The sequence below is a fragment of the Grammomys surdaster genome, unplaced genomic scaffold (genome assembly GCF_004785775.1).
Source record: "Grammomys surdaster isolate TR1022 unplaced genomic scaffold, NIH_TR_1.0 184, whole genome shotgun sequence".
Classification (NCBI taxonomy): domain Eukaryota; kingdom Metazoa; phylum Chordata; class Mammalia; order Rodentia; family Muridae; genus Grammomys; species Grammomys surdaster.
In genome coordinates, this window is record NW_021604629.1 from 5536187 (window position 1) to 5556263 (window position 20077).

General features: G+C 46.1%; 1 protein-coding gene across 1 annotated transcript in view; it reads left to right on the forward strand.

Annotated features, from left to right (window-relative positions):
- Positions 1-20077, forward strand: part of Parva (parvin alpha) — a 152141-nt gene that overhangs the window by 19137 nt on the left and 112927 nt on the right. The gene's annotated exons all lie outside the window — the stretch shown is intronic.

Here is a 20077-nt window from a genome sequence, read left to right on the forward strand (position 1 = left end):
TCACTGGAAGGTGTGTAGCCATATTTCAGCTCGATTTTAAAACTGGAATAGTTGGGGTATGCCTGTCGATGTGCCTTGTGTGGTTTATTCCACCCGGCTCTTCCTTTTATGTTTGGATGGAGCCAACATATGTGATGCATCTGCATGAGTGGAATCCCTGCAGCCTCCGGGGAGGTGCTGTCACTCTGATTTACAGGTAAGAAAGCTGAAGCTCCCCGAGGAAGGTGACTGGCATAAAGTTGCTCCCATATGAAGAGGTACAAGGTGGGGACAGAGAGAAGGTTCAGATTGCTGCTCCCCTAAAGGACCCAAGTTTGGTTCCCAGCAGCCACAGCAGGAAGCTCATAGCCTCTATAACTCCAGTATAACTCTGCTCTCTTCAGGCCTTCGTGGATACCTACACTCACATGCATGCATGCATGTGTTTACACACACACACACACACACTAAAATAAAAATTTTTAAAGTAACAGCCACCACAAAAGAGAGATCTTTTGTCAGTCTCTTCCATAACCAAACCCAATTCTGCCAGCTGTGATACCAAAGACTTTTCTGAATAGCATGTGCTCATTCATCCATAACAATGTACAATGGCTTGTCATTGGTATCCATAGTGACCACCTGTAAGTTGCAGTTTCCCTAGTCTTTCAAGATGTTGGCACTTTTCTAGTTGGTTAATTGTTTAACATATGAGCACTGAGAGCCTCCCAAGGAGCCATCCCACTAGGTCCTGCCACATGTTGGCTGTGCAACCTGAGACAAATTTATTGTGGTCTCTGAGCTCTAGGTTAATATAGACAGCTCATAAGACTGTTAAGAAAAAATCCAATACTGGAAAGCATGGAAAACAAGGTTGGGTGCTCTGGGCATTCCACTGTGCTGTCAGCTCTAGGTTGTGGCTCTTCTTGTTCACAGGATGTCAAGCTAGCGTTCAGTATTAATGATACTTGTGTTAAACAAAATAAAATTTTGTTTAGAGTGAAACAAGTTCTGTTTGGGCTAAAGTAGATTTTAGTTTTCCTTTTACTTTTTTTCTTTTTTTTTTAAGGCAGGGCTTCACTATGTGGCTCTGGCTGTCCTGGAACTCATATGTAGACCAGGCTGGGCTTGAACTTACAGAGATCCACCTGCCTCTGCCTCCTGAGCACTGGGATCAAAGGTGTGTGGCACTCTGCCCCTCTAAAGTTTTTTTTTTCCTATGAATTTGTGTGTGGGTATGTGCACCTGAATGCAGATGTCCTTAGAGGTCATCAGACCTCCCTGGAGCTGGAGTTAGGGAGGTTTTTGAGCCTCCTGATTTGAGTTCTGGGAACTGAGCTGTAGCCCTCTCTGTAAGAGCAGTAGGCGCTCTTGACCAGTGAGCTGTCTCTCTAGCTCCTGGGGTCAGGAGTACTGACTGGAAAGCTCAGGCCCGTCTTTATTCCTCACTGCAGGACTTAAAAGACAGTGGTAGTGTACATTCGAACAAAGCCATGAGCCAGGCAAGGGTGTAACTCCTGTGATCCTAGCACTCGGGAGGCTGATCTGAGAAGACAGATGCAAGTTTGAGCCTGGGACACAGAGTAAGACCTTGTCTCAAACCACTAACAGCAAAGAGTGACAGACAGACAGACAGACAGACAGACAGACAGACAGACAGGAAAGAAAATCTGAGTGCTTCAACCATGTGTTAAAAGTGTTTAGCCAGCTGAGAAGATGGTTGGGTGGCTAAAGAAGCTTCATGTGCAAGCCTGAAGGCCTGAGTTTGATCCCACAACACACGCTGATAAGAATAATAAATATAGTGTTTAGACGTCTGGCTACTCTTTTCTGGTTGTTACTGGTCTTGGTGCCTTTCAGATGCGGTCTCATTTTTCAGCAGTTTTGTGTACTGTGTGATGGAGTCACTCCCTGCTAGAAGGTATTCAAATGCTTTCCTATTGCCAGGCATTTAAGCTTCCTGTAACAATTTACTGCTCCAAACAATGGTGCATTAAGCCTGCTGCCAAACAAATAAAAAATATCTTATTTCAGTTTACCAGCAACATGAATTCCTTTTTATTATTTTTTTAGGTAGAATATAAAATAATATATTTCATCACTGTGTGTGTGTGTGTGTGTGTACATGACTAAACTTTGCTCATATTCACCCCTGCCCATTGCTGTCTCCAGTCTGCCCACCTTCCTTCTGCTGGTCTCAGTTCCCAACCATAAATTCTTAGAAGTGGAATTGCTGTCTCAAGCTTCTTAGGTTTGAACTTAGAAATGTCCAGCTTGGTCTCCAGGAAGGAGATGCCTGAGTGGTGGAGCAGGCACTGGGGTGACTGTGGGAAAATATTCCTATATTTTCTGTTTTAGGGCTAAAAAGAATCTTTTTTTTTTCTTCCTATGAGCTCAGTCCTGCCTTCTGCATTCAGGAGGTGAGGCAGAAAGCCTGGTGTTTGCACCACAGCCTCTGGATGGCAAGATTTTGTTGTTGGTTTGGAGAGAGAGAGAGAGAGAGAGAGAGAGAGAGAGAGAGAGAGAGAGAGAGAGAGAGAGAGAGAGAGAATATATCACTATACAGTCCAGGCTAGTCATGAATCTATCATCCCCCTGCCTCAGCCTCTGAAATATTGTGATTATAAGCATGTGACATACATACCTAGTTTGATACAGCAAAGTCTGAGGCCAGCCTGGACTACAAAGTGAGATCCTGTCTCAAAAAAATTAAAACTAAATACAAAATTATAACTTTTCTTGTAAAGAGGGTCTGTCAGTTGAGTCACCCTGAGCTCTGATTTTGTTGGGAATATGCCCATAAATTTCTAAGTGGTGCATTTCCAAGATCCTGTCTCCAGCATTTAGTGTTCACAGAAAGTTCTGGAGTTCAAGGCAAAAATCCTTTGTGTTTCTAGTGTTCCCCTTTCTCCCAGGCCAACTGCCTCTGGTTTCCCAGCCTTTGCCAGCTGGGTTCTCTCTTTACTTTCGGGATAAATATTTAGAGACGTTGTGCTCTTCTGGCGTGCTTGCCTTTGATGCAGAGGGTCCAGGGTTCTGATTGGAGGAAGACTCCAGCCCTAGTGGAGATTCAAAGTCAGGCAGTTAGAGTCTGCCAGCCCCTCAGAGCTCCTCTGACTCTCACGTTCTTCCAGGCAGGAGCCCTAGAAGGTTTGCAGGTCTCTCCTTCAGCCTGCAGTGCATTTCTTGGCTATAGAGATGAGACTTAAGACTGATTTCCTTTTAGGGATAATTATGCAGCCAACCAGCAGCAGAAAACCCAGTGACAGGGATAATGACATCCAGGGCCTTGGGAAGGAGCAGGGGGAAGGCAGAGTGACTCATGAGCCCCTACATCCTCCCAGAACATTCCAAGAACTACTTTCCTGCTGAGTTCACACCCTACCATCCTACCAAGGGCAGGAAGGCAAACTGCTGAGTGTTAGCCCCAGGGAAGAGACTGAAGATGCCCTGGAAGAAACCGCCCTGGTGTTTAATTTTGGTCTCCGGGGATGGAGACACATCACACTTCAACTCTTAAGAGACTTGCAGCCTAGCTTCTAGGGACTGGTCCTCTGCACCTAGCTGGGTTTCCTACAGGGACACAGACCTCATAGCTGGTTGGGCCTGGCCATGTCATTTGTTTCTTTGAATGTCAGTTTTCCCATCTACCAAACAGGGATAAAAGGCCTTGAAGCAATCTTGGGGAGCGACTGAAGAAGGGTATTATTGTTTGACACGAGTCAAGAACCCCAGTGTCTCAGACCCATCAATGTGACAAAGCCTTCCCTGGGTGCAGCTCTGGGAATGGCAGAACCTTCCTCTTGTCCATGTGTGGATATTCATAGTAGCTCAAGAAAATGCCCACTGTAGCTTTCTACCTGCTCCCCCATGTTGGTGGCCTGAAGACTGACCCCCTACGCAGGCTGCTTCTATGGAGACTAGCTAAACCTGCCTCCTTGTTTGGCTATGTATAATAAACATGCTGTTCTTCTCTATCAGAGAGTCCAGTGTACGGGATCCCAGCTTTTCTCTGTATGTGTGTATTATTTCTATGCAGGGATGCCACAGAGCGGTCTCTAACACAGCTAACAATGAGTTCTTGTCAGAGTCTCGACACAAAGCATGCCATGCAGAAATGTGTGCTGTTACTTTGCTGGTATTTCTACCTTTCCTTTTGGCCCATTAGTGACAGTGGCTTCACCCCTCCCTAAAGCTTGGAACATTACTGTAGAGAGCTTGCAGAGTTCACAGTTATATCTAATGTATATATTAGATAGAAAGATAGACAGACTCATTGAATGCCGTTAAATGACTGGCTGCGAAGTAGGAGTTTGCTATCTTATTACATTTATGTACTGTATAGTATACATGCATGAGGGGTTCAGAGGACAACCTACAGGAGTCACTTCTCTCCCTCTGCTGTGTAGGTCCAGGGGACCGAACTCAGGGCATCAGGCTTGGTGGCAAGCTCCTTGGCCAGCTGTGCCTCGTTGCTGGTCTCAAGGCTTTGCTTTTATCTCCTTCTGTGTACTGAGCTACAGAGCTTGAGTCATCAGCTCACTGTAAGTGGTGGAGCCAGCATAGCATTCAAACCAAGGCCATCAGCTCTAGAACCTACTTTCCCCTAACCATTAGGTTATCCTGCCTCTCAGCATAACTATGTTTCCATAGTATGAGAAACTATGAGAGAGTTTTCAAGTATGGTCCAGAAAAGGATGTTTTTCCTATTCTCTCTCTCTCTCTCTCTCTCTCTCTCTCTCTCTCTCTCTCTCTCTCTCTCTCTCTCTCTCTCTCTTAAAGATTTATTTATTTTATATATGTAAGTATACTGTAGTTGCCTTCAGACACACCAGAAGAGGGTAACGGATCACGTTACAGATGGTTGTGAGCCACCATGTGGTTGCTGGGAATTGAACTCAGAACCTCTGGAAAGACAGTCAATGCTCTTAACCACTGAACCATCCCTTCAGCCCCTTTTCTTATTCTCTTAATTAAAAAGAAAAAAACCAAACAACTGTTAACTTTTTTCATGATAACAAGATAATGTGAAACCATGGTGCTGTGTGGAGGAGTCTGTAGATTGAGTTAGGACAGCTTTGCAGTTCTTGATCTCTGTGGACTGGATGTCCTGGGTGTATGTTTGTTCCACAGCTTGGCTTTCCTGGGACAGCCAAGGAATGGAATAATATTTTGCCTGGAAGACATGCTGAAGCTTGCCAGCTGTCCCTTCAGTAGTTACATTTCCATGTATTTGCCATTATAGAAATACTATGGTTATAGTTTTGTTTCTAAATATATTTTCCCACATGTAATATTACTTCTGTAGGGTTGATTTTATGGGATGGAATTACTGAGTTAAACATTAAGAAATTGGAGAATTCTCCCTTCTCTGGTGGTGGTGGTGGTGATGACTAGTGGTTTTTGTTTTGTTTTGTTTTTTTAACCACTCTTGCTACACAGCCCAAATTGACCTCGAATCAAGATCTCTGTCCTAGGCTCCCAGCTACTTGAATTGCCACCATGCCTAGTTTACTTTTTGAAGCCTAGGCTAGTTTAAACTTCTTTTGTAGCTGAAGCTGACCTCGAACTCCTGATCTTCCTGCTGCTACCTTCCATGTACTGGGATAACCAAGCATGCCCCACCATGCCTGGCTCATACATTTCCCAAGCTGACATTCTGGCTATTGGTGTGTCTCCATCAGAGTGTGTGGCACGCCCGACCCCAGCTGTTCTCTGTGTGTACCTGTCGTTTCTTCATTCCTCGTCATCACAGTCAGGTCGGTCCCAAAGCTGTGGCACTTGACCCACTGGGCCATTTCCCCAGCCTCTGGCCCATACATCCCTCATGGATAGTAACACATTGTATCTAAGAGAATGTGGCAATGCACACTCCTGCAGCCCTCTAGCAGAGCGCCTGGTTAAGTGTGCCCTTTCTGCCTTTGTTCATAAAGTTTAGTTAGCGAAAACAGTCTTAATTGCTTTTACTGGCATTTCTTTGATGACTGGCAAGGTTAAACATTTTCTGTGCTTACCACCACTTCAATTTCTTTCATACTCCGCTGAGCACGAGAATGAAAACTTATGACTTTGAACAAATTTCAAAGTACCTCAAATTGGAAGCCAAAGTAACCCTGGGCACAAAGTCTCTGCGTAGTGATACCCATTATCCCTTGAATCTGTGTCTTCCCCATGTCTCTTGCTGCCTGTTCTCCCTGGTGTCTCTAAGGCCATCATGGGACCTCCTTTTATGACCTTTACAGTTGTTGTATTTAGAGGCTCTCTCCCCATGTTTCCTCCCTCAAGCACTGACTTGTACTGAGCCAGTGCTCAACCACTGAGATAGATCCTCGGAACTGTTCCTTCTGTCTAGAACACCCCACCCAAGTTCATACCAAGTACTCCTCGCCCATAATGCAACAAGCCCTGGCGGCTGTATTTCCCCATTTCCTACGCTTTCCTCAGCCATTCCCCTCCTCTTCTCACTTAAAGGAGTTGACAGGTTTTTTTTTTTTTTTGAAACATTAATTGCCAGCCCCAGTGAGTCCATTTTTGTGCCTACTCCTCAGTTTGACATTTCTGATGTCCTGTAGGAAAAATGTTTGAAAACTAGGTGGCTTAGGAAATTCTGAGGGCAAAGGGAGGCTTGGAGAGACCCTTGAGCAGAGGGTGGAATCCAGCAATATAAGTTGACCTATATGTTCAATATATATTCCCTGAGGATATTTGTGGACGATTCATTTCCTCTTTAATAATTCCAGAAACTACTTGTCAATAAGACATGACTTCTCAATGTACCCAAAGCACAACTATTGAAAGAATATGCAGGCCAGTGCCAGGGTGTGGTTGGGACAGGAGACTCAGCATACCATTCCATCCAGGCCACCTTGAAAGGCATCCTATCCTACTTCCTAGACTGGTTTACATTTTAATTTTGTTTTTTTAATTGCTTTGTGTGTGTGTGTGTGTGTGTGTGTGTGTGTGCACACATACCCTTGAATAGGCAGAGAACATTCTTGTGTGTCATTCCTGGGGCACTGTCTTATTAATTGTCTCTTGATGTTCAAGAGAAGAGATTTTCATATGCTTATTTCATGTAGTTTCATGCACTTAGCAGCACCTTAGAAAATAGGGTAAACGTGTCCAGGCTTATTTACAGACACACACACACACACACACACACACACACACATCTTTTACTCTCACTAAACAAACTGAGCCAGCCTCAGTTTGGGTTTATAAGATTAGCTGTCCCAGAGTTGGTTTCAGGGTTGGTGGTATGCTCTCTAATGACACCTTACAACTTGCTATCATAAACATGTTCATCTGAAATACTTTCAGAGTAGACTGTGTTCCCTACCTCTGTAAATGTGAGGTCTCATTTGACAGAAGCGGCATTGATTGGTAACAAGTAGAAACCTGGCACCATAGTCCTGGTCTGCCCTGGCTGTTTTAGCGTTTGGCATAATCATCTGTTCAAGCAGCAGGCCTGCTAGCCCACCATTTAATATGGTCCTGGTTCATTACTGTGGCTTGGAGAAGAGGGTTGCCAGCACCTCAGTAGCATGGCCTATGTATATTCATACCATTCATTTGTTAGGCAAACACCAGATGTTCTTAACACCTGCATCTCCATAGATTCTTAGGTGGGCAGTTGATGGCAGCATCTCCAAGTTGCTGGGGCAGAGGGCTCATGATCTAGGGAGGTCAGCTCATTTGTTATAGGTGACTGGTACAGGGACTACACTCTCCGAGGATAACCAAGGACATCAAAACCCCAGGAACTTGAGAGCACAGTAGATCAGTGTGACCTAGAGTAGTCAGAGGGATAGCCTTGGGTGTCCACAGAGGCAGGACTCCAAGAGGAGAGCAGCGGGTGCTGCTGAATGTCCTGCCATCCTTCTGGGTGTGGGGCTGGCAGCTGGCCAAGGTTTTGTGGTGATTAGATGGTGACTGGAGAGGCTGCTGAGAGTGGAAAGTAGGCTCTGAATTTGGCCCACTTGGGCAGTGTGGGTGGCCCTGCTAACTTCCAGCTGTGAGGCTTGAGTCACCAGGGCCACCCCAGGACGCTCAGAGCTCACAGCAGAGTCCAGAATGCCTTTGGTTCTGGCGTGTGACCCTGGCCACGATCCTGGTTCTTTCTGGAGCCGAATGACCCATTGCATACAGTCATTGGAGAAGGCTGTGAGAGGCCAGTAATGTAATTGACATGGTTCCCTCACTGACCATATGGGAACAGTCATAAAAATCACCCACGTGTGTCTCATTTTACAGTTTACAGAGGGAGGCATTTGGGCTGTATCAACTACCAGCTGGGCAAGCCTGGTGCTATTCCAGCCTTAGAGGCCTCAGTTTCCTTGTTTGGAAAACAGAAAAAAAGTCACCTTGTTGGACCTGTCCATGGGCTTTTCTTCTGGGCAAGAAGGAAGGGGCAGGAGGCAGAAGAGGTAAGAAGGAAGAAGTGGAGCTTGGAAGATAGGGAGAAAAGCTGAGGGAAAGGCTGCTGGCCTGGGTTGTAGGTGGGATGTGAGGAAGACCCTTTACTCCTGGTTGTCTGAGGCCTCTGGATAACCTTTCAATGGATATTGAAATCACCACATTACATGTAGGCCTTGTGATAATATTTTTTCTATCTGCAAAAGTAGTATATTTCTAGGGAAAAAAAGTTTAGAAAAAATTAAATATAAAGAAAGATAATAAAAATACACCATAGTCTTTTTTTTTTCTTGCCTCGAGTTTATTTGTAAAAACAGCATAGGACACTGGTCATCTGCATATAGTGTGTAGGTAGGTGTGTCACGGCAGTCCATCTGTCTTCACATTGGCAGGAACCTTTTCTATGGGGCCTTCACAGGGGCCTGGGCACCTTTGGGAGCCTGGGCTGGAGCTGAAGCCTGGGCCTTAGTTGGAGCTGCAGCCTCTGCCTTGGTTTGAACCTTGGGCTTTGGCTGGCATAGCCTACGCCCCTTGGCCATGTAGCCTCAATTCCACTTCCCAAGCTCGGGTGAGTGATGAAAGCCAGGCGGCTGAGTTTGTGGCTGAGGCCCTTTTGGCATCTTGGGCTTGATGGCCTGAGGCTTCACAAGGGCCTTGATGGCCTCTGCGCATGCACTCACTGACTTTGCATTGTTGGCCTGGATCTTCTTCAGGCCTTTCTTCTTGGCAAAGCGCATGTTCCTCAGGAACTTGGGGTCAACCCCCTTAAGAGATTCATATCTTTGTGATTGGGGTTTCTGATGCCATTTCTGTGCCATTTGTGGGACCGGTTGTGTGTGGTATGGTTCTTGGACTTGGCCATGTCTGCCCGGTAACCCGAGGCTCCCACAGCGCCCAGGACTGGAAGAGAAAGAGCACCATAGTCCTTTTTAAACTATTAATTTAGGATGTTTTCTTCTTTCATTGTTTATGCATCTACTTTTAAATATTTGAATAGGGGAATGGAGAGATGGCTCAGTGGTCAAGAGCACCAGCTGCTCTTCCAGAGATCCTGAGTTCAATTCCCAGCAACCACATGGTGGCTCACAACCATCTGTAATGGAATCTAATGCCCTCTTCTGGTGTGTCTGAAGACATTGACAGTGTACTTATATACATAAAATAAATAAATAATTCTTTTAAAAAGTATTTGAATAGTACAATTTAAGTCACAGAGTTAGAGTCTTCTGAGTGTTCAGTCCTGGAACACAAGGTTATTCATGTATTCATGTACTTTTAGCTTTATGGGCTCAAATTGTAGGCCAGACAAGACTCTCCAGAGAAACAGGACAGCGGGACACATGTATGAAGAGATTTTGTTGTTGCTGTTGTTGTTGGTCGTTTCTTTTGCTTTGTTTTTCTGTTGTTGTTTCCAGGAGCTGCTTCAGATAACATAAGGTTGACAGGTTAAAATGTCTTTAGGGTGATCACTGCAGCAGGCCAGTAGCACTGGCGAGTTCCAGCAATATTGAGGTACAGGTTCCTCTTCTGAGGGCTCTAGTTCTACTCAGTGGAACTTGATGAGATTGCAGAAGTGACCCCTGTTATTTAAGTCAACTCACCGAGGTGCTATTCACATAGTAGCAATGACCAGATCCCATCTGATTAAATAACTGGGTGCTAGAGCCTAGCCAAGTTGTCACATGAAACTAGCCACCACAATACTGCATACCCATGTGTGTGTTTGTGTGTATGTATGTGTGTGTTTGTGGTACATTCGAGTTTGCTGTGAGTGTGGAGGCCCCAGAGTGATATCAGATTTCTTCCTCAACCACTTTCCATTTTATATGTTGAGGCAGGGTCTCCCATGAACCCCTAACTGCTGTTTAGGGTAGTCTGACTAACCAGCTTGCTCAAGGAATTCTTGTCTCTGCCTTGTGCACGGGGATTATAGTTGGGCTATCTTGTCACACAGACTTTATGTGAGTTTTGGAGATCCAAACTCAGGACCTCATGCCTGCCTGGTAAAAGCTTTACCCACTGAGCTTTCTCCACAGGGCATGTGCACATGCAGACACAAACACACACACACTCACTCACAAATATCCCCCCATAACACTATCAATTCTAAATGAATTCTCTATTCCATGGCCATTTTGTGAAGCCCTAAGGCATAAAAGCTTTGCATGACAGATTTGGAAAGTTCCAGTTGTTTGTTGGCTGTGGAAGCTGTGTCTGTTATTCATGATAGACACAGTGTTGGTATAAAATGCTTTCGCTGGGTTTTTATGCATTCATTATGGTTCCTAGAGTGCAGTCATTAATGTAGAATTACTGAAGATTTGAGGATTTTAAGCTCTTGATATACTTGCTAAATTCTCTCCGGCCATTGTTTCTCCTGGTGAATATGCAGACCAACCCCATCTGGTTACTTGGTAACTGATGAACACACAGATTCTTGGACCTTACCCTGAGCCTCCAGAATCTGCCTGCATTTTAGCAAGATCCACAGTGGTGTGCATGTACATTAAAGCCTTTTAAATGCATTCATTTTAAATTAAAATACAATTATATTTTTCCACCCTTCTTTCCCCTTAATCCCTTCTAACTGCCTCCCTTACTCCCTCTCAAATTCATGCCTTCTCTTTCTTTGAGTATTAGTGTTGACATGTACATTAAAGTTTCAGAAGTCCTGCCCAAGAAAATTCTCGACTTAGAGCCCAGTCAGAGATACATATAGAGGCTTGTTTAGTTACAGCCTCATTAAAGCTGGGTGCCACTGGTTTTCCTTTTCTCCCTGTTTTTATTGTTGCTGTTGCTGTTGTTGTTAATGTTATTATTATTGAAACATGGCCTCACCCTGTAGCCCAGGCTACCCTGGAACTCTTAATTCTCCTGCCTCCTCTAAAACTGTAAAAAAATAAATAAATAAATAAAATTAATGTCTGCATGTAAGCCGCCTGAGGGCTGGGACTGCAAGTGTGCACTGCCACACTTGGTTCACTATTAATCTGTCACCTTCACTAACTCACTAACCAACAGAATGCTGTTTTATTCGTTTGATTTTAATTTTACCAGAGAAGTTCAGTTCAGTGCGGGGGGTGGGGGGAGGGGGTTAGGGGGACAACTCTGTCTTGCTTTTATTTTATTTACAGCCACAATGTAAATCATTTCTATTGGATCCTGCAGAGCACGTAGCTTGTTTAGATCATGGCGGCTTGCTTGCCGCTGTGAAGGTCTAGCCCTGTCTGGCATCAGATGTTACTCTCTCACTCAGTTCTATACACCTACCTCCTCCTAGCTCAGCCTGCCTGTGGCTCAGGCATCTGCATCAGTTGGGGTCAGGCTTAGGATTTTGCCTCAGCTTCCTCCTCCTCTGGCTTAGGCTGGCTGTTTGGGCTACCTTAACAAAAATGCCCTAGACTAAGTGGCTTAAATACAGAAATTATTTTTTTTTTTACAGTTTTAGGGGTTGGGCAGTTCTTCATGAATGTGCTCACTGCTTGATGTCTGCTGAAGGTCCTCTTCCCCAGAGATGGTACCAGCTCTCTGTGTCCTCGTATGGGGGCGGGGGTGAGGGATCTCCCGGGGCTCTTTACTGAGGACACTTGTCCCTTGTGGAGATTCCACGTCATGACTCATTCCATTTATCGTATCACACTGGGCAAGGTTTTGACATTTGCGTTGTGAGGCACAAACTTTCACCCAGAACGTTCTGTGCTCCATATTTACAGCTGAGCAAGGGGGTGACTGAAGAGAAGGACAGTCCTCTTGAGTTGGTGTCATTGTCACCGTCTTCAGCCACTGTTGGCTTGCAAGGCTAGTTTTTCAGAGGGACCTCTGAAGCGTTCTTCCCTGTGGTTAGCTCAGTTGGAATTCGTGATGCAAAGGCTCCAGTCGAGTCTGAACCCTTACAGAGCTGTGTAGAGAGAAGCAGAGCCGCGTCTTTCTAACTCTCACATGGCCCCAAAATTCTGACGTTCAAAATGTGTAAGACTGGAATATGGTGGAGGGTGACTGCTTAGAGGCTGCTGACATCTTCCTAAAGATTCATTCAAAAAGTGTTAGCTCCCCCTGAGATGCCTTGAGAAAGCAATGGTAGGATACAGTGCTCTACTGCAGGTCACAGGTGAACCGGAGGCCAAGAAGGAAGGGGCTATATATATAGGCTGTTGTTCTCCGGAATTGAAGCATTGGGAAGATAAACCATGGAAGGATATTTTAACGTGTTTCATTTAAAACACACTCAATAAATAAGGAATTCCTTCCAGCAGGGTCTCTGGGGCACTTTCTGAGGTCAGGAAACTGTAAACAGGCCCTTTTGAGCTATGGGAGAGGCTGGGAAGCTTAGCTCCTTTTCAGTTCTCTTCTTACACCTCCCAGGTGTCCCCAGCTGCTCAGCCTGCAAGTGTTAGGGTCACCCCAGGGTCACTCTCAGGGGCTTAGATGAGGGCAGAACCTGGGGTGCAGAGGAATTGGTGGCCTGAGATCTTTTTTGTCACAGTCTACTTGATAAGGGATAGAGTTTACTGACTTTCAATCCATACTGGCTTCTGCTAACAGAAGAGAATAATGTGTCACTAAAACTCAAAACTGCTGCTCAAAAACGTGCCATGCCTCCCTCCATTCCTCTCTTTTTAAGATAGAGTCTCAGTGTGTGCCCAGGCTTCTGCCCTTGCCGCTGGGATTCTGGATCCCTGGTATGTACAGTCATGCTATGCCCAACCTACCCCATCGTTTTGTGTGTCTGTGTATGGGGTGGGGAGCATGTGTATATGGACATATGTGCACATGTATGTATGGAGGTCAGAGGTCAACCTCAAGTGGTGTACCTTACATGTCATTCACCTTGGCTTTTGTTTGGCTGGCTGATTGGTGTTTATTTGTTTTGTTTTTGAGACAAGGTCTCTAAGCGGGGTCTGGGGCTTGCCCAGTAGGCTAGGCTTGCTGTCTAGTGACCCCCAGGAATCTACCTGTCTCTGCCTCCCCAGTGCTGGCATTGCAAGCACACTACCACATCCATAGCTCCAGACTGAACTCTGGTCCTCAAGCTTGTACTACCCACTAAACCATCTTATCTCCCAACTCTCCTCTCCATCCTTTAAACACGATTTAAGATGAGCTGGGGGGTGATGCACGCCTTTAATCCCAGCACTCGGGAAGCAGAGGCAGGTGGATCTCTAAATTTGAGACTAGTCTGGTCTATAGAGTGAGTCTCAGGATAGCCAGGGCTACATGGAGAAACCCCGTCTCGGAAAAAAAGAAAGCGATGATTTAAGATGAAGCATGCCTTCTTCCCGGACCCCCCTCCCCCAGCTTGCTTCTTCTGCTAGTCATCTTCCTTTTGCTTAGGCTGGGTGCATCCTCTCCCCTGTGCCCACCCCTCTGTCATGCTCTCCTGAGCACACCTGGTCTTGCAGCTCCTCCTGCCACAGCAGTGAACCCTGCATCTCTGGCTCTTGTTTTGAATTGGTTTCCCAAACTTGATTGAGAATTCCTGGTTTGCAGTGACCGTGTCCTGTCCTTTCCTCCGCCTTCAGGCTGAGCACACAGAGCGCACAGATTCTGCTGATGAGCCGGGCTCTGCTCTATCACTGTGCTCCCAGAGCAGAGCGCCACTCGGAGTCGGACATCCTTCCTTCAGCACCTCTCACAGCCACGTTCCAGCGAGGTGTCTGATGGAGGGTAACGGTGCTTGCCTCCAGGCCCGATGATCTGAGTTTGATCCATGTGGTGGAAAGAGAGAACCGACTACAGCAAATTGTCCTCTGACATCCACACACGTGCCATAGCACGTTTGTACCCCCACGGAAGCACACAGAGAAATACTAATATGATTTTTAAAATTCAGAAGTCAGGCATGGTTCCTGTGTCTTACATGAGAGGTCCTGGAAAGCTGGCTGTGTCTCTTCTCACCTCTACATTTCATATTTGTTCTTTTACAAGCATTTATAGGGCACCAACTACATACCAAGCCCCATTTTTAGGAGTTAGGCATATAGCTTTGAACGGGATAGACCAGTTGTCTGGGCCTTGCATATGAGATCTGCAGTATCAAACACGGGGTTGGAGTTGTGAGTAGTGGTGTCTTGCTGGGGAGCCTGCGGGTAACCAGACAGAAGAGCTGAAGAAGACCTCTCTGAGGATGTGACCCAAGGCCTAAAGAGTCAGGGCTCTTCTATGAGAGTGTCTCAGGGTTTTACTGCTGTGAACAGACACCATGACCAAAGCAACTCTTATAAGGACAACATTTAATTGGGACTGGCTTACAGGTTCAGAGGTTCAGTCCATTATCATCAAGGCAGGAGCATGGCAGCATCCAGTCATGCACAGTGCAGGAGGAACTGAAAGTTCTACATCTTCATCTGATGGCTACTAGAAGACTGAGCATCCTCAGGTAGCTGGAAGGAACATCTCAAAGCCCACCCCCTCAGTGACTTCCTCCAACAAGGCCACATCTCCTAATAGTGCCACCCCATGGGCCAAGCATATTCAAACCACCACAGAGAATCATGAGGATGAATGTTCCAAATATTCTAGGCACAGACACAAGATTTCCAGAAACCAAAAAGCAACAATGTGGAGGTGCTAGGGAGACTAGTGAGAGGGGAACTGGTAGTGAGAGGGAAAGCTCTAGAAAGAGCTTTCAGGAATCCTTTCAAAGACACAGGTGTAGGGTCTGAGCAGGGCAGTGCTGTGCTCTGAATAATTGTGGTGTCCACCTCATTGACCTTGTCTACAGTTAAATACGGTTACTGTCCATGTTCGATGAGGTGGGGATTTTTGTTTTGTTTTGTTTTGTTTTTCATTTTGGAGACAGGATGATTATCTCCTGTAATTTGACTTGACATGGTCACATGTGGGGCCAGAAAGCTGGCTCAAGGAAAGGTGCTTGCATCTAAGCCTGGCAATCTCTCGTCCACTCCTGGAACCACATAGTTGAGGAGAAAGAACTGAGTCTTGAAAGTTGTCCTCTGACTTCCACATGTTCACCATGGCAAACGTGCGTGTGCGTGTGCATGTGCACACACACACAAATAAGTAAATGAATAAACAAACAAATAAATAAATAATGTGATTTTTTAAGAAGATGAGAGTATGGTGTGTGGCAGATAGGATTAAACACCCTTAAAAGCTCATGGGTTGAAGGTTTGCTCTCCAGCTGGTGGTGCTGTTGAGGTGTGATTGAACCCTGAGATCCCTGGCTTCATCAATGTGTGAGTCTACACTTGAGTTCATAGCCTAAGAGACTGTTGAGAATCAGACCTAGTTGGAGGAACTAAGTCACTGTTGTGTCTTTGAAGAGGCTCCTCTCCCCAGCTCTCCCTCTGCCATGTGGTCAGCAGCTGCCAGGATGCTCTCTCCTTACACAGGCCCCAGAGCGGCGGAGCTCCTACTATGGGATGAAAGCTGAGACCAAGAATCAGATCAGTCTTTTAGCTTTCTGTTTACAGGGCTCTCTGGCTGTCCTAGAACTCGATATATAGACCATGCTGACCTTGAACTCACAGAGATCTACCTGCCTCTGCCTCCCAAGTGCTGGGGTTAAAGGAATACACCACCACACCCAACCTCAATCTTCTAATTCTTTTTTCAACTGTTTTTCATGGGTAATGAGAAGCTAGGGCAGCCCAACAAATAATGGTCACTCCAAATTCCACATTTCAACCCCTAGGGCCTTTCATGATGGTGGGAAATTAACAGTAAAAGTAGAATTATCGTTGGGGTACTCAATCAGGTGACTGCAAAAAATAGAAATGATTTTCAATCATCAGGTATGCTTGCATTGGCAGGGGATCTTAAAAGTAGAGGAGAGGGACCCCTGAAAGCTAGAGGGAGGTGTGGGCAGGGACAAGAGGTCAGAGATATGTGACATGACAGACTGTGAACTCAGGGTGAAGGGCCATGAGCCAAGCAATGTTGGAAGCCACCAGCATCTGAAAAGGGGAAGGGCAGGGATTCTCCTCAGAGCCTCCAGAAGAGAACATGAGCCTGCTGACATCCTGACTCCAGCCCAGTGAGACCTATTGCGACTTCTGACCTCCACCATTGTGAAATAATGAATGTGCGTTGTTTTAAGCCACTAAATATGTGGTAATTGGTTGCAGCAGCAAGAGGAATACAAACAAAATTTTTGTACTAAATTTCCTTAACTGTAGCACATTCTGTCATGACCTTTGACTGAGAAATTGTAAGTCTGTCTTTTTCTAGGTATAGTGAGTATTTCAAATCCTTGCACTCATGAGGCAGAAGCAGATGAATCTCTATGCGTTCAACACCAGCCTGGTCTACATAGTGAGTTCTAGGCTAGGTAGGACTATATAGTGATAACCTGTCTCAAAAAGAAGAAGAAAAACAAGAAGGAAGAGGAGAAGAAGGAGGAGGAGGGAGAAAGGAGAGGGGAAGTCTCTTTAGAGAAACTGCTTGTCAGGCTATGTGGAAAGACATCATGCCTTTGGAAGAATGATTGGAGGGGACTTGGTGACATGCCTCTAGCTTTGAGGAATGTAGGTAGCAAGCATGTTTCCAGGTGGCACACTGTAGCCTATTAAGAGTCCTGATTTTAACTGACCATGGAGAGCAGGGGAAGCTACAGAATTCAGGGAGAGTGGTTGGATATGCAGCCCCAGGGCCCTTTGGCAGTGTTGTCAAGACTGTGCATCAGGGGTTGGATGGCCCTCAGACTGATGTGGGCTCTCTGCAAAGTCCCTTGTCTGTTGCGTCCTAGGATTAAAGGTTCAGCTTTCAGGCCTCCTATGTGAAACACCCTAGCTTGTCTCAGCTCACAGGAAACTCCCTCCAAGCCTTTCCCTTCCCTTAGCCAGGGCCCCAGCCAGCTGCTTCACCTCCTGTGCTAGGGTTGTTTTCCCCTTGCTAGCTGTCAGGCTGGTCTTCAGAGGGCCAGCCCAGCCTGTTCCAGGCTTACATTTGGGGCTCAGCAGTGGATACATTTGATTGGTTGTGGCTGGATCCAAGGGGTCCTACACAAGGCCTGTTGCTTTCTCCTTTTAGGGAAGTTGGTTCTCTATTGCTTGTTTCTCCTCCTCTCTGGACGCATCACCAGCAAATCTCAATAGGGCCCAGTGCCCGCAACCAGTCTGTGATTCACACTGAGCCTGCCAGATTGCTCACTCCAAAACCCAGTGTTCACTGTGTCCCTGGGCACAGTTGAGGACCCTCCACCACCACAACCATCTTAGCTTCAAATGTGAAAATAAAACAGAAAAATAAAATCACCGTAGAGCCTTCTTTTTTAGTGACTCGTCACATAGAGCCTCTGTATAAAACCGAGAGGCTCAGCTGTCAGAGAGCTCACCTAGTGTGCACAAAGCCCTGGGTGCCTCCCCAGTACTGCATAAACCTGAGTATTGTGGTAAAGCCTGTGGTCCCAGCACTCAGGAGGCCCTGGCAATGGGAAGTGAAAGGAACAGAGTCAGAAGCTGAAGGCTGGGTTGACAGGATGGCTCAGTGGGTAAAAGTGCTTACTTGCTATGAAAGCCTGGGGCCTTAGATCTATCCCCGAGAACCCATGGTAGAAGGAGTGAACTGACTCCAGAAAGTTCTCCTCTGACCTCCACATGTATGGGCACGTGTGTAATAACATTCATGTCACGTCACTAAGGCTTGCTGGTTGCCAGCATAGCCTGAAAACACGACTCTAGGTTCAATGAGAGACTGTCTCAAAGGTCTTTCTTCCTTTGTTCCTTTGAAAGATGCCTTCATTTCTTTTCCTTTAGATATTTAGGTGAACAGTAACAATAGGCTTTAATATGTTTTTGGAGCAGACGAATTTATAGTGAATATCTGGGGCTAATACAGGGTTCCCATGTATCTGTCATGTCCTTCCCCTACCATAGACCCATGCTGGTGTGAGACCCTGGGTACAGTGGGTGAGCCAGCACTGATGCACGACTTTCACTAGAGGCCACACCCCACACTTTGTTTAGATTCCCTTAGAACCTAAGAACCATCTTTCTCTGCTCTGGGACCACATTTCCTTAGATGGTCCCAGATTCCTAATCTCCTTGTGGTAGGGATAGGTTTCAGGCTTTCCTTGGTTCTTATATTTTCTTTCTAAAATTTTTGCCTTTTTAAAAAAATTTTATGTGATGGATATTTTTGGCTGGCTTGTATGTTTGTGCATCTTATGCATATAGTGCTCACAGAGGCCAAAAGAGGGTATCTGATGCAGGTGCTAGGAATCAAACCCAGGTCGTCTGGAAGAGCAACAAGTGCTCCTGAACACCGAGCCGTCTGTCCAGCCCCTAGAGCTTATATTTCCAGGAAGTTGGATCAGGTGTGCTGTAGGATGCTTCTGTCCTGGGATTTGTCCCCTGATCTCCTCATAGTCAGGCTACAGTTGAGTTGGTGGGTCATGGATGGCCTGCGTAGCATCTGTGAAATTGGAATCAAATGCTTGTATGAAGCCTACAGCATGCTTAGAACAGTCAGTGATGATACACAATGATACACAAGGCTTTCCAGAACCTTCTCTGTTTATCCCTGCACCCATCACTGGCCTGTCACTCTCCCTCCTGAGAGCTTCTAGCTTCCTGATGTCTCCCCAGTCAGCCCCGGAATGGAGCATGTTGATTCCTCTCCATGGAATGCCTTTCATTCTCTCTACCTGGCTCCCTTCTGAAGTCTTGGGAAAGATGCCAAGATCTGATTGACTCTTCACCTCCTCCCTCGTTTTGTCTCTGCTTTCCCTGAGGCAACTGGTGCAGTCCCCAGGGCTCCCCTGGGTGTGCGGGTCTGATTATTCTGTTCTATGCTGGAGAGCTTCCTACACTTCTACCAGCACAGCCTGGTACACAGCAGACACCAGGAGATAAGAAGTGGATGGGACATTAGAGAAAGACGTCATTTTCCAGGGCAGCCTCAGTGAAACACCCCACCTTTGTTCAAAGAACATGCAGTGAGCTAGTGGGCTATGTGTACCTTTGGGTGGATTTTTTTTTTTTTTAAGGGCATTTTCTCCTTGTCCTAAAGTGTGAGGATGGGGTGTGAACATAGGACTGGCCACCAGGGGGCTTCAGGAAGCAGTTCAGCGGCCAGCAGGGGATGAAGGCTGGGGTGGCTTCCGCAGCCAGCCCTGGTCCAGCCAGACTCCTGAAAGAAAGTGTGTCAAAAGAGAAGTCTGTTTTGCCACCGATGTGCCAGACTCTGTAGCAAGGACAGGATGTACCAGCCTGTTCTGCAAACATGTGTAGGCCCCAAATGTCCTTTACCCCAGAGGTCTACAAAGAGGACAAAAGCTACCGAAAGCCATGAAATGACGCTGGTAGAGATAAATGAGCCCATTATGTGTGTGGCCAGACCTTGATGAGGACTTCCTGATTTCTCTTTCCATTGCAGTGTTTAAAGGGCTCACCTTGGTTTCGAAATTCTTAACAGATATTTCTAAAACCAAGATTGCCACTGAGAAGCTGGAGCATCAACTACCCTGAGTTCTAGGAAGGAGGGGCGAGTAGCCGTGCTAATTTGTGTGGTGGAGGTGAGATTAGACGTAGCTCTGTGCAGTTTATCCTTTCGCTTTCGTTGTTGATATTCCTAAGGGTCATAATAACTGTGGCTTCGGTGTATTTGGTACCTGCTCCATGTTTGTTCTCCTTTGGATGTAAGGAGAATTGAACCAACATAATCCTTGGCTGTTCAGAGAGGAAACTAAGGCCAGGACCGTTAAGTGACTTGTCCAGGCCAC